This window comes from Jatropha curcas, chromosome 9 (assembly GCF_041381405.1).
Source record: "Jatropha curcas cultivar XTBG-Jc1 chromosome 9, XTBG_Jcur_1.0, whole genome shotgun sequence".
NCBI lineage: Eukaryota > Viridiplantae > Streptophyta > Magnoliopsida > Malpighiales > Euphorbiaceae > Jatropha > Jatropha curcas.
The window spans coordinates 13,377,536-13,391,494 of NC_143159.1; positions in this window are offsets into that span (position 1 = coordinate 13,377,536).

The window sequence follows — 13,959 nt, forward strand, 5'->3', positions numbered from 1 at the left end:
GATCACCAACAATCATGGCCCTAGCTTGTGGTCGGCTGAACTGAAACAGGTTCTCAAACGACCGAACATACCCGATCTTGACTTCATGCCTGACCAAAGGGGCATTGGGGGTCGCACCCTATGATAGCACAGAACTCCTCAAAAAGAGGACACATCTCCTCCATCATGGCTCCGAACCGGAAAACATGGGCCTTAGGATCCCAAAGTCTGATGCAGGCCCATAAAAAGTTCCAGTCGATCACCACCCCCCTGAGCGTAACGATAGGAGAGAGACCGTACCTCCCCAAGTTGATCTTTTCGACTTTGGAGAGACTCCTAATCCAGCTGTGCATGCTGTGAGTAAAAAAAGGATTCATTCTTTGAAGATAAGAAGAAGAAGAGAGAAAAGGAAGGATGAATGAAAAACCAAACAAGAAACTTGTTTTTATAGAAGAATGCGCCGAATGATGGCGGCAGCTGCCGCCAAATTGTCACCGAACGAGGGCGGCAGCAGCCGCCAAAACGTCAGCGGCAGCAGCCGCCGACGGCGGGGGCCACAAAAAAAAAAAAAAAAAAAAAGTACATCCGAAATGGTGAAACCCCATTTTCATTTCAAACATGCATACATATTTTCAATACTAACCAAGTGCAGGTACGAATAAAATTCAATACAAAAGTACAATGCAGAAGCACCATCAAAGGGGAAGTTTTGAAGGGTAATCATGGAAAGGATCCAGCAAAGGGTACCCAAGACTTCAAACAGTACCGAGGCAAAGCCGATTCAAGGGGTTAGGGCCAGAATGATTTCTCCAGAAATGGAAGGTGCTCCGACAGAGAGGTGTCTGAATTTTGAGCTTAAAAGCGACAGAATAAAGAAGTTATGGTTGGGTCTGCACAGTCACGATGCTATCCCTACACTACTCAAGTCATCTCAGAATCAAGTTGCCTCGACATTCTTTATGGAGAGGCTGCTTCTAGAAAGAAAAAAAAAAAAAAAAAAAAAGGGAAAAATGGGTCAAAAGGAACCTCTGCACAAAAGAAAGAAATCAAGGACAAAGCTACAGGAAATCAAGTTGTCAAAAAACGGGTCAACTGCAAGCTCTCCGTTAAATTCAAACCCATCAAGGGTAGATGACAAATCATCTCAGCCATAAGGACAAAGACCACAGCGGCTGCTCACATTTTGAAAAGCAAGTTAAAAGAAGCAGTCATTTCCACAAATTGGATGACAACAAACAACTTGAAAATGAAGCGCCTAACATGGTACAAGTACAAGTGTCCTTATAAACAAGGATCATTTCTCAAAACAAAGGAAAGGAAGAGTCTCCTCAAAATTCCTTATGGAGAGGAGAACCATTGAGGAAATAAGTTTCAAATTCAGAGGAAGATAAAGTTCAAGAAAAAGAATCAAATTAACCTCAAGAATTCAAACATGGTGAAGCCAAAGCATAAAAGCTTCTTCAACACTCAAGCCACTCAAGTTACCACCACAATGTGGGTATTCAAAACTCTTTGTGATGAATACAAGTCATATTTCAGTCAACCAGTGGTAAAACCACTACAACAACAAAGTCAGATTCGCCTAAGGTCATCACTATCATACGAACTCGAGTCAATAAGTTGATTCAACATCAAATCGGGAAGGAACCCCACAAAGACACCCAGTCGGGAAGGAATCCCACGAAGAAATCAAGCCAGAAATGAATTCTGCATCAACATCAAATCGGGAAGGAATCCCGCATAGACATCCAGTCGGGAAGGAATCCCGCGAAGAAATCAAGCCAGAAATGAATTCTGCATCAACACCCAGTCAGGAAGGAATCCCGCGAAGAAATCAAGCCAGAAATGAATTCTGCATCAACATCAAATCGGGAAGGAATCCCGCATAGACATCCAGTCGGGAAGGAATCCCGCGAAGAAATCAAGCCAGAAATGAATTCTGCATCAACATCAAATCGGGAAAGAATCCCGCATAGACATCCAGTCGGGAAGAAATCCCGCAAAGACATCAAGCCGGGAAGAAATCCCGCAAAGACATCAAGCCGGGAAGAAATCCCGCAAAGACATCAAGCCGGGAAGCAATCCCGCGGAGAAATCAAGTCGGGAAGGAATCCCGAAGAAATCAAATTGGAAATGAATTCCACAATCAGCATTAAGTCGGCATTGAATTTTGCCTCAACAGCAAGTCGGAAATAAATTTCGCACCAAGACGGAAAGGAATTCCGCACTAACATCAAGCCGGAGATGAATTCCGCATCAGCCGAGCACGAAGTTCGCATCCTGGAAGGAACTACGAAAGACCTGATTCTCCCCATCCCCCGAAGAGCTCTTGGAGATACGTAGGCAGCCACAAAGGCCCGGTCACAAACATAAGTTTGCATCATAAATAACATTTTCTCTTTGCCAACATAAATCCATGCATTTGATCATTTTATTTAAAAAAAAAAAAAAAAAAAAAAAAAAAAAACAACGGCGGGGTTTCCTCCTCTGCCCATCCTCAAAATTTGCGTTTCGGACAACCACCGACTCCCATAAATCATTTTTATGGTCGACGGTGGGGGGCAACTGCGAATACTCAAATTTTGAGGCTCAAAAAGCCTGTTGGTTGACTTTGCTACAGTAAATTTGACTGTGCTACAATGAATTTGCTACAGCAAATTTAATTGTGCTACAGTGCATTTGCTACAGTAAATTTGACTTTTCTACAGTAACTTTGACTCACAAGGCTCAAAGAGCCAATTTTCCCGGACTGCAAACAGTCCGGCCGGACCGGAGGCCATTTCGGAAGTTCACCGGAAATATGTCAATATGGTACTTGAAACGTCCGGAATTTTACGAGGATCGCGGAACAGGTCCCGGAATATTTTTCGGAAGTCTGAAACTCCCAAAAAGGCTCCCGAAGCGAGGCACGGTGGCCACACCGGCGCCAGCCCACGCCAAGCGCGGGCGGGGCCTCCCGCACCGCGCGCGGGCGAGGCCTCCCGCGCCGTGCGCGGGCGAGGCCTCTCGCCCCGCGCGGGCGAGGCCCCTCGCGCCGCGCGCGGGCGAGGCCTGTCGCCCCACCGACAGGGCGGTAGGTACCGCCTGGCCTGGCGGCAGCTACCGCCCAGATTTTTGAGCGGTGGCTACCGCCATGCCAGGCGGCAGCTACCGCCCGGGACCCGAAAATGGCCTATAAATAGGCCATTTTCAGGCTGTTTTTGACACCTCTTGTCTGTATTGACGGACGAAACCTTCTCCCTCTCACGCTCCTTGCGTCTTCTTTACCGCTTTTTGCATTTAATTTAATTTTATTGCATTTATATTGTGTTATTTGACCACTAAAATAAAATAAAATTAAAAATTAATTAATATACCTAAATGAGGAGCTAAATCTGGAGTTAAGAAGTGGCCGACGATTAAATCAGGTACGTAATTAAAATTCTGCCTATTTAATTTTAGCACTTCATGCATGCTTCTTTTCTACTCTTAATCATTCTACAATTGCATAAATGCATCCACGTCATTATTTTTGGTAAATAAACTGCCTTAATTAATTTGATTAAGCTTAAATGCCCGGTTAATCAATAATCGTGGTATTAAAGTTTAAATCCGACAATATTGGCTAAAAGAGCCTAGTTAATTAATAACTACGGTTCAATTGCCTTATTTCGAATAAATCTGGCTTAAGTCCAATTAATCAATAATTGTGGCTAAAAACCTTAATCGATCACGTTTCGACAATAAATTGTGATTAAGCTCGAACGCCCGATTAATTGATAATCGTGGCATTAAAGCCTAAATCGCACATTTTTGGCAAACTAATTGCCTAAAACAACACATTTTGGCCAAAGGCCTTAAAATCAACCATTTTGGCGACAATCGCCTAAATCGCACATTTTTTTGCAAACTAATTGTCTAAAACAACGCATTTTGGCCAAAGGCCTTAAAATCAACCATTTTGGCGACAATCGCCTAAATCGCACATTTTGCAACAATTGCCTAAATCAAATCATTTTGGCTAAAAGCCATTAAAATCAACATTTTTGGCAACATGCCTAAAAATCAATTAATCTTTGGCGAAATGCCTAAACACTCATGCACAAAGCATACACACACTCATGCACAAAGCATACACACTCATGCACAAAGCATACACAAAATCATGCACAAAGCATACACACTCATGCATAAAGCATACCCATTCAAAGCCCTTCAAAGAAGGCCTATCGAACTACGTTGACTTTGATCTTCCATTCAAACGGAAGTACGTAGGCACGTTCGGGATTTCACCCCGGGTGGCAAGTCGAAATCATCGAAATCATCGAAATCATCGAAATCATCGAAATCATTGAAATCATCAAAATCATCAAAATCACTCAAACATTTCATTAATCCATCATTCACCTTGCAAAACATTCATTCATCGGTTAGTTTATCAGCATGACATAGTCTCGGGATCCATCTCGGGTTTGCATACCATGCCTTACACATTGGGATAATTAATCTAGTAACTAGGTTAATTAAAATTGGAGTCATTCAGGGTTTTTTCCTAGTTTACCCTAAAATAATTAAACAAGGTGGCGACTCACACACTCACGTGCATTTCTTTCTTTTGTCATATGCATCACATGCCTATGTGCTTTTGGGAAAGGGGTTCACAGAAGGTACTGCTTTGGTATGGTGTATCCATGGGCGTCCCAAAAGCAGGTTGAAACTGGTGGGCACGTCAATTACTTGGAATGGTACTTCCATTATGGCTGGCCCAATTGCTAATTTTAGTGTAGCAACCCCCAATACTTCCCTTCGGGTGCTGTCATATGCTTTCACTATCTGGTCAGATGGAATGAAATCTGTTTCCTCCAAACCCAGACAGCTGGCTACCCTCAATGGACAGACGTTTAGTGCTGACCCATTATCAATGAGAACCATGGGCACAGTTTTGTCTCTGGTCTGAACAGTAATGTAAAGGGCATCATTGTGACTACCTCCTTCCGTGGGTAAGTCATCATCAGAAAACCCGATGTTTTGAGTTTTTGATAATTGGGTGAGGGTGGATACCAACACTTCGGGGCTAACCTCCACCGATGTTTGAAGTTGACTCAAAGCCTTGCAAAGAGCTTGGCGATGAGGAAAGGATGATGCTAGAAGTTTCCAAATCGATACCCTAGCTTGTGTCTTCTTTAACTATGAAAGTATCGGGTCTTCCTTTGGTTCGTCTGTCCTCTCGTAAGGCTTATTTCGGATTTCGTCCAAGACCAATGGTTCATATTGTCTCCCGCTCCTGGTTATGGCATCGAGCTCCTCAGTCAGGTCATTTAGATCTAGGACACAGATTTCGTTCTTTTCTAGGAATAGCTCGAAAGGATCGATCAATTCCTGGTCAGGAACAATAGCATTTACCCCGTGATTTGGTAAGGGATTAGTGCTAATGTTTGGGTTCCTTCTCGGAATAATAGAACCATTGTCTACTAGATCTTGGATGCAGTTCTTAAGCGTCCAACACGCTTCAGTCTGGTGTCCATTACCCTGATGGAACTCACAGTATTCGTTGGCTCTGTAGTTCCTTGGTAAGGGGTTGGGTGGTGGCCTTGCTTCCAAAGGCTTGATGTAGTTTGCTTTGACAGCCTCTCGGAATACCAAAAGGATTGGCATGCCGAGATCAGTATATGTTCTTCTTGACTGGCCGCCATTTCTCATGTTTCCCATGTTTCCCACACGTAAAGGATTCGTGGGGGTGATGCTTGCCACTTCGTGGACTTTTCCGGGCTGGCTAGGTTTTTGGTATTTTGAGGTTCCCGAGACTTCCTTCAGTTGCCCCATTTGAAGTAAATCCTTTACCTTCGTAGCAGTGGCAATGAGCGACTGAAACATTGGTAGGTATTGTGTTTGAAGCTGTGACTAGTAGATAGGCAGTAAATTCTTGATTATTATGTCAACTTGTTCCTGTTCAGAGGGTCGGTTGATCATTTGAGCGGCCTTGGCCCTCCACCTCATAAGGAACGAGGAAAAGGGTTCATTATTTTTCTGTTTGGTGGTTTCCAGCTCTCTTCGAGTAACATCCACCTCCATATTATAGCGGTACTGTGAATTAAATGCATTACAGATGTCTTCCCAGGTCTTCATCTTAGACCGATCTAGGCTAACAAACAACCTCAAAGCAGCACCAGTGAGTGATTGTTGGAATAACTGAGCAAGGAGCTCGCTGTTCAGTCTAAACGGGTTCAGGGCACCCACATACATTTTCAGATGCGTTTTAGGACAAGTGGTTCCATCAAATTTGTCCATGTTGGGCATCTTGAATTTTGTAGGTAATCTTGCTTCGGGGAACAAGGACAAAGAGTCCATGTCCACCACCTCTTTGTGTGTTTTAAGGGCAGTAACAGATCTTTCTAAGAGTTCTAGCTTTTCTCTCATTTTCTGAGCTTCGAGCTCAGATGCAGTTTTGGCGGGTATGTCATCCAAGTTATGGTTTGAAGATGATTGTGCAGCATTAGGTCTTTGGCTAGAGGCAGCAGGACCCTTTTCTCCAACCGAGGCCCCATTTCCATTACCATTACCCAGTTCAGCTATTAAGGCGGTCCTTTGGGCAGCCAATGCCTCATTCATTCTAGCTTGCATTCTGACTTCTAACTGTTCCATAAGGGTTTGGATGTCAGCTAGTGATGCCATTGGTTTAGTTGAAGTTGATGAGATTGGTGATAACACTGTAGGTGTGGCTGGCACTGACGTCGGCACTTGAACAGTGGGTACCTGTAAGTATGAGGGTAGTTGTATTAGGGTACAGTAGGTGGTATTGTGTGTCAGGGTAATTGATATGAGGTAGATCGTCTCTTTGTCCAACTGTGCATGCTTAAAACAAGAGAATGTTTTGCGTCCCTTTTGTGTTTATTTAGTGTTTATGATATGTCGTGAATTCGCACAACAACATGTCATAATCCGTTTCAATGAGATGATTCGCATTATTTGGTGCATACAGTCCTAAAGGATAGGTTCTATAGGCTATGACACAAATAGAGAATCGGTTTATTAAGGGACCCTTGAACCTTGAGCATGGATATACCTAACCACAGGTGAAACAAGGAGTTTCGCGTGGGTCCAACAGTACGCATACTCATGGGCCACCCCCAAAAGGATTAGGGATGGTTCGCGGTAACAGGGAGGACGCTTTGGCTGTCCATCGACATAATCAAAGAGACCTGCCGATCAGCGCTACTTGCTATCCAGACTCAGAAGTTTGAACAGAGAGAAGAAATTCATTTGAAATTCATTTTTTTATGCAATGGAGAAAAAGATTCTCAATCGTGCAAATAAATCAACAAGTTTTAATGTCTTAATCATATTTTACAATTAAGTCCAAATTTTCATATCAAGTATTCTTAAGGAAAGAACACTTGATTCGCATTAGGGTATCCTGCAAAACAAAGCATAATAAAACAATACCCTAAAGAAGGGCAGGTTAATTTTACACAACAATTGTAGTCCACTTCATGCAAAATGATTACACCAATTTTCCCCAGCAGAGTCGCCAAATGTGAACCCCTCCCCAAAACATCAAGGCATGTGAATGCATGTAACTAAGGAAGAAATGCACGTGATGTGTGAGTCGCCACCTTATTTAATTATTTTAGGGTAAACTAGGAAAAACCCTAAGTGACTCCAATTTTAATTAACCTAGTTACTAGATTAATTATCCCAATGTTAAAGGCATGGTCTGCGAACCCGAGGTGGATCCCGAGACTATGTCATGTTGATTAACTAACCGATGAATGAATGCTTTGCAGGGTAAATGATGTAATTGGACCAATGAAATGTGTTTTGATGATTTCGACTTGCCGCTCGGGATTAAATCCCCAACGTGCCTACGTACTTCCGTTTGAATGGAAGATCAAAGTCAACGTAGTTCGATAGGCCTTCTTTGAAGGGCTTTGAATGGGTATGCTTAATGCATGAGTGTGTGTATGCTTTGTGCATTTTGTTTAGGCATTTTGCCAAAAATTGATTGATTTGATTTAGGTGTTTGTTGCCAAAAATGTTGATTAAAGGCTTTTAGCCAAAAGATTGATTGGGCAATTGTCGCCGAAATGATTAGGTAATTTGATTGCCAAAATGATTGATTTTACGCGATTGTCGCCAAAATGATTGATTTTAAGGCTTTTAGCCAAAAAGAGTGATTTAGGCAATTTGATTGCCAAAATGATTGATTTTAGGCGATTGTCGCCAAAATGATTGATTTTAGGCGATTGTCGCCAAAATGATTGATTTTGAGGCTTTTAGCCAAAAAAAGTGTTTTAGGCAATTTGATTGCCAAAATGATTGATTTTAGGCGATTGTCGCCAAAATGATTGATTTTAAGGCTTTTAGCCAAAAAGAGTGATTTAGGCAATTTGATTGCCAAAATGATTGATTTTAGGCGATTGTCACCAAAATGATTGATTTTAAGGCTTTTTGCCAAAGCTTTTGATTTAAGCGATTTGTCGCTAAAAAGTGGTTAATCTAATTTATAAGCAATTTGTTTGCCAAAAATCGATTGAACCGTAGGCAATTTATTGCCAAAATATGATTGATTTAATTTGTAGGCAATTTGTTTCCAAAACGTGATTGATTAAGGCTTTTTAGCCACAATTATTGATTAATTGGACTTAAGCCGGACTGTTCGAAACAAAGGCAATTAATCGTAGTTATTAATTAACTAGGTCTTTTAGCCGATATTGTCGGAGTTAGGCTTTAATACCACGATTATTAATTAACCGGGCATTTAGCCTAAATTTATTTAATTGAGGCAGTTTATTTGCCTAATTATGATGTGGATGCATTTATGCAGTGGTAGAGTTATTTAGGAGTAGAAAAGAAGCATGCATGAAGTGCTAAAATTAAATAGGCAGAGTTTAGTTCATGTACCTGATTTAATCGACGGCCGCTTCTTAACTCCAGGTTAAGCTCCTCGTTAAGGTAATATTAATTAATTTAAATTTTAATGATCACTTAACAAAGCAAAGAAAGCAATAAAGCTAAACTAAAATGCAGAAAAGCAGTAAAGAATCGCAAGGAGCGTAGGGGAGAAGGAGCGTCCGTCAACACAGACTGAGTGAGTAAAAACGGAGGCCCCGGGGCCAATTTTATAGGAAAAAAGGAGACCCGAGGACGGGCATGCCCGCCCTAGAGGGGGCGGGCGTGCTGCCCCTTGAGGGCGGGCTGGACCGCCCTTGAGGGCGGGCTGGCCAGCCCTGGGGGGGCGGGCGTGCCCACCCCTGAGGGCGGGCACATCGACCCGTTTGCTTTTTTTCTCGTTCCGGAGGCTTTTTCGGGAGTTCCAGACCTCCAAAAAATATTCCGGGACCAGTTCCGCGATCCTCCAAATTTTCCGGACATTTCAAGTACCATATTGGCATACTTTCGGTGAACTTCCAAAATGGCCTTTGGTCCAGTCGGACTGTTTTCAGTCCGGGAAAATTGGCTCTTCGAGCCTCAAAAATTGGGTATTCACAGGCGACTGCAGCCGTCGCCGGCGATAGTGGCTACCGCCGCCTTTAAGGGCAGCCGCCACCGCCGCGGCCGGGAAAACTGGCTTTTTGAGCCTCAAAATTTTAGTATTCACACCAAACTGTGAACCCCTACCCCAAATATCATAGGCATATGAATGCATGTGACTAAGGGCAAACATGCACGTGAATGTATGAGTCGCCACCTTGTTTAATTATTTTAGGGTAAACTAGGAAAAACCCTAAGTGACTCCGATTTTAATTAACCTAATTACTAGATTAATTAACCCAATGTTTAAGGCATGGTCTATGAACCCGAGGTGGATCCCGAGACTATGTCATGCTGATAAACTAACCTATTGATGAATGCTTTGCAGGGTAAAATGAAATAATTAGACCAAATAAATGTTTATGTGATTTCGACTTGCCGCTCGGGGTTAAATCACTAACGTGCCTACGTACTTCCGTTTGAATGGAAGATCAAAGTCAACGTAGTTCGACAGGCCTTCTTTGAAGGGCTTTGAAGGTGTATGCTTAATGCATGAGTGTGTGTATGCTTTGTGCATGTTTGTTTAGGCATTTTGCCAAAGGATCGATTGATTCGATTAGGCGTTCGTTGCCAAAAATGTTGGTTTTAAGGCATTTGTGCCAAAAATGGTTGTAGGGCGATTTGTCGCCAAAGTTGATATTTGGGTTTATTATTGCCAAAATTGATGTTCGGGCTTATTATTGACGAAATTGATTTTGTCGGGCGATTTGTCGCCAAAATGATTGATTTTAAGGCTTTTAGCCAAAAAATGGTTCATTTTAAGGCATTTTGCCAAAAATGGTCGATTTTAAGGCTTTGAGCCGAAAATGGTTGATTTTAAGGCATTTTGCCGAAATTGATCGATTTTAAGGCTTTTTGCTGAAAATGGTTGATTTTAAGGCTTTGAGCCGAAAATGGTTGATTTTAAGGCATTTTGCCGAAATTATTCAATTTTAAGGCTTTTAGCCAAAATGAGTTGGTTTAGGCAATTTGTTTGCCAAAAGTGTTGATTGGGCGATTGTCGCCGAAATGATTGATTTTAAGGCTTTTAGCCAAAATTGGTTGATTAATTCAAGGCATTATGTCAAAAAATTGATTTAAGCGATTTGTCGCTAAAAATGGTTAATCTTATTTTTAGGCGATTTCTTTGCCAAAAAATTGATTAAACCGTAGGCAATTTGTTGCCAAAATGTAATTGATTAAGGCTTTTAGCCACAATTATCAATTAATTGGACTTAAGCCAGATTTGTTCGAAATAAGGCGATTGAACCGTAGTTATTAATTAACTAGATTCTTTAGCCAAAATTGTCGGATTTAAGATCTAATATCACGATTATTAATTAACCGGGCATTTATACTTAATCGTGCTTAATTAAGGTAGTTTATTTACCTAAATAATGACATGAATGCATTTATGCAGTTGTATAATTATTAAGAGTAGAAGAGAAATATGCATGAAGTGCTAAAATTAAATGAGCACAGTTTTGTTTATGTACCTGATTTAATCGTCGACCGCTTCTTAGCTCCAGATTAAGCTCCTCGTTTGGGAAAATATTAATTAATTTTAATTTGTTTAATTTTAGTGGCCAAGTATCACAACAAAATACAATTAAAATTGAATTAAAATGCAAAAAAGCGGTAAAAGAAATCGCAAAGAGCATGGGGGGAGAAGGAGCATCCGTCAACACGGACCGAGTGGCCAAAAATGAAGAGGTAAGTGGCCATTTATAGGCCAAAAACGGGCCTAGGGCGGCAGGTGCCGCCGGAGGCCGGCGGCAGGTGCTGCCATGTCCGGCGGCCGGAGCCGCCGTGCTCGGCGGCGGCCCCTTGGGCCTTTCACTCCAGAGGAGTTTTCAGGAGTTTCGGACCTCTGAAAAATATTCCGGGACCTGTTCCGTGATCCTCGCGACATTCCGGACGTTTTAAGTACCATATTGGCATACTTTCGGTGAACTTCCAAAATGGCCTTCGGTCCGGTCGGACTGTCCGTAGTCCAGAAAAACATCTTTTCGAGCCTCAAAATTTGAGTATTCACAGCGCCTGCTTCAGATCGAGATGTTTCGACAGCTCAGCAGCAGCCACTATCGTCTCCTCTTGATCCCGATACTGCAGACGATACCTTGGTTACTCTTGCTGACACTACAACACATCCAGCATGTACTCCTCCCGGCGATACGACACTAGATTGTGCAGATGACCAACCTCGTAGATTTGTTTTTGTCCTTTTTAGCTTTTTGTGCCCCGGAGGCCGGCGGCAGGTGCCGCCATGTCTGGCGGCCGGAGCCGCCGTGCTCGGCGGCGACCCCTTGGGCCTTTCACTCCAGAGGAGTTTTCAGGAGTTTCGGACCTCCGAAAAATATTCCGGGACCTGTTCCGTGATCTTCGCGACATTCCGGACGTTTTAAGTACCATATTGGTATACTTTCGGTGAACTTCCAAAATAGCCTTCAGTCCGGTTGGACTGTCCGTAGTCCAGAAAAACAGTCTTTTCGAGCCTCAAAATTTGAGTATTCACAGCGCCTGCTTCAGATCGAGATGTTTCGACAGCTCAGCAGTAGCCACTATCGTCTCCTCTTGATCCCGATACTGCAGACGATACCTTGGTTACTCTTGCTGACACTACAACACATCCAGCATGTACTCCTCCCGGCGATACGACACTAGATTGTGCAGATGACCAACCTCGTAGATTTGTTTTTGTCCTTTTTAGCTTTTTGTGGTTTTTTCAAATTTTGCATAGTACATTACATTAACAATTACATTTTTATATTATTATTGTGTTTTGATTGTGAGATATATATATATATATATATATATATATTATGCCGTTTTCACAGATGCAAAAAATTATGGTTTTTAATATTATTAAATTTTTTTTTAATTGTATATTTGCGACCGAACTGCAACCAAATATAAAACCAATAGCTTTCAACATTTGCGACCACATTTAATAAATTGCGACAGACACAATCTGCAACCCATTTGTGACAGAATTTCAGAAGAAAGACACGACCAACTTTTGTGACCGATACTTCTGTCACAAATTAGCGACTGATTAGTAATTTGGTCACAAAAAATTTTGCGACGAGCACTTTTGCGGCCGATTATTATCGGTGGCAAATCGGTTGTTGATGGTATTTAGCGACCGATTTATTGCATTTTGCGACCGATTTATCTGTCGCAAATGAGCAAATTTTTTGTAGTGAATATAATTAATTTATTTTATGATCTATTGTAACTTTAATAAATTTAATAGTTTTTTAAGGAACATAAAATTCTAAATGCGACAACTAGGAGTATTTCTTTTGTCTTTAATTAAGTAGCTTTAAGAGAAAAGAAAAGAAAAGAAAATGGTAACTTAAAACAACATAAAGGTAGGCGGAATAGCTCACAGTTTCATGACAACGAAGTTAGAGTTCGCACTTGCACGAGATCACACGTGCGAACGAGAATATGTGTCATGTGAAAGGCTAAAAAGACGATCCCAACATTTCATTCCCTTAATTTTCTCCTAGAGAGTTATGATCACAAGGTGTGAATCTCTTTGTTCCAAGTCGCCTTCTTAAAATAATTTTTAATTATTTGTTTTTCTAATTGCTGCAATTATATGTATCTGGTTGTATATATAAATTTAATTTTCAAGAATCAAGAACCACAATTATTACTTGATGATTCTGTTACATGGCTGCAATTATTTGTGTAAGGTTGAGTTGGGTTCAATTTGCAAAATATATATATTTTCCTGGTACTATTTGCATAAATTTACTTCAAGGTGATTGGACAGGATTTAATATATTCATATGCTCCGTTTGTTTTCATAAAATAACTTATAGAAAAATAACTTGCTCCCAAAAAATATTTTTCAAATAATTTATTTTTTGTCGTTTATTTATAATATTGAAAATTAGTTAAGATAAGACCATAAAAAATATTAATAATAATATAAATTTTATAATTTAAAAATTTTATTGTTAAATATGAAAAGAATGCAAAAAAAATATAAATTATGAAAGCCGCTGGTGGCCCATGGTGGTAGCTGGTGGTGGTGATCGGTGGTAAATGATGACTGGTGGTGGTGACTATGATGATCAATAAATTAAAAAATATGGATTTATAAGGTTTGCCAATATCCGAAAAATGTTTTACTCTCTCGAAAATGAGAAGTTGTTTTCCTTAAAAAATGACTTAATTTTCCTTAACCAGGAAAATATTTTCCGTTGACTTATTTTCCTGAAAGCCCCAAACAACGGAAAATTAAGGAAAATATTTTTCTACAAGTTATTTTACGGAAATAAATGGAGCCTTAATTTTCTTTCTTTCTTTTAGGTAAATTTAGTTCTTAAACATAGAAAGAAATTAAATTATATATCAATAAAAAATTTAATTAATATTTTATTCGTTTGATGAAGAATTAAAATGTAAAAATTAATGTAAACTTGAAAAGCTAAATAAATATTTTTTTTTATCATTGGGGCAAAACAATGGGTGCAA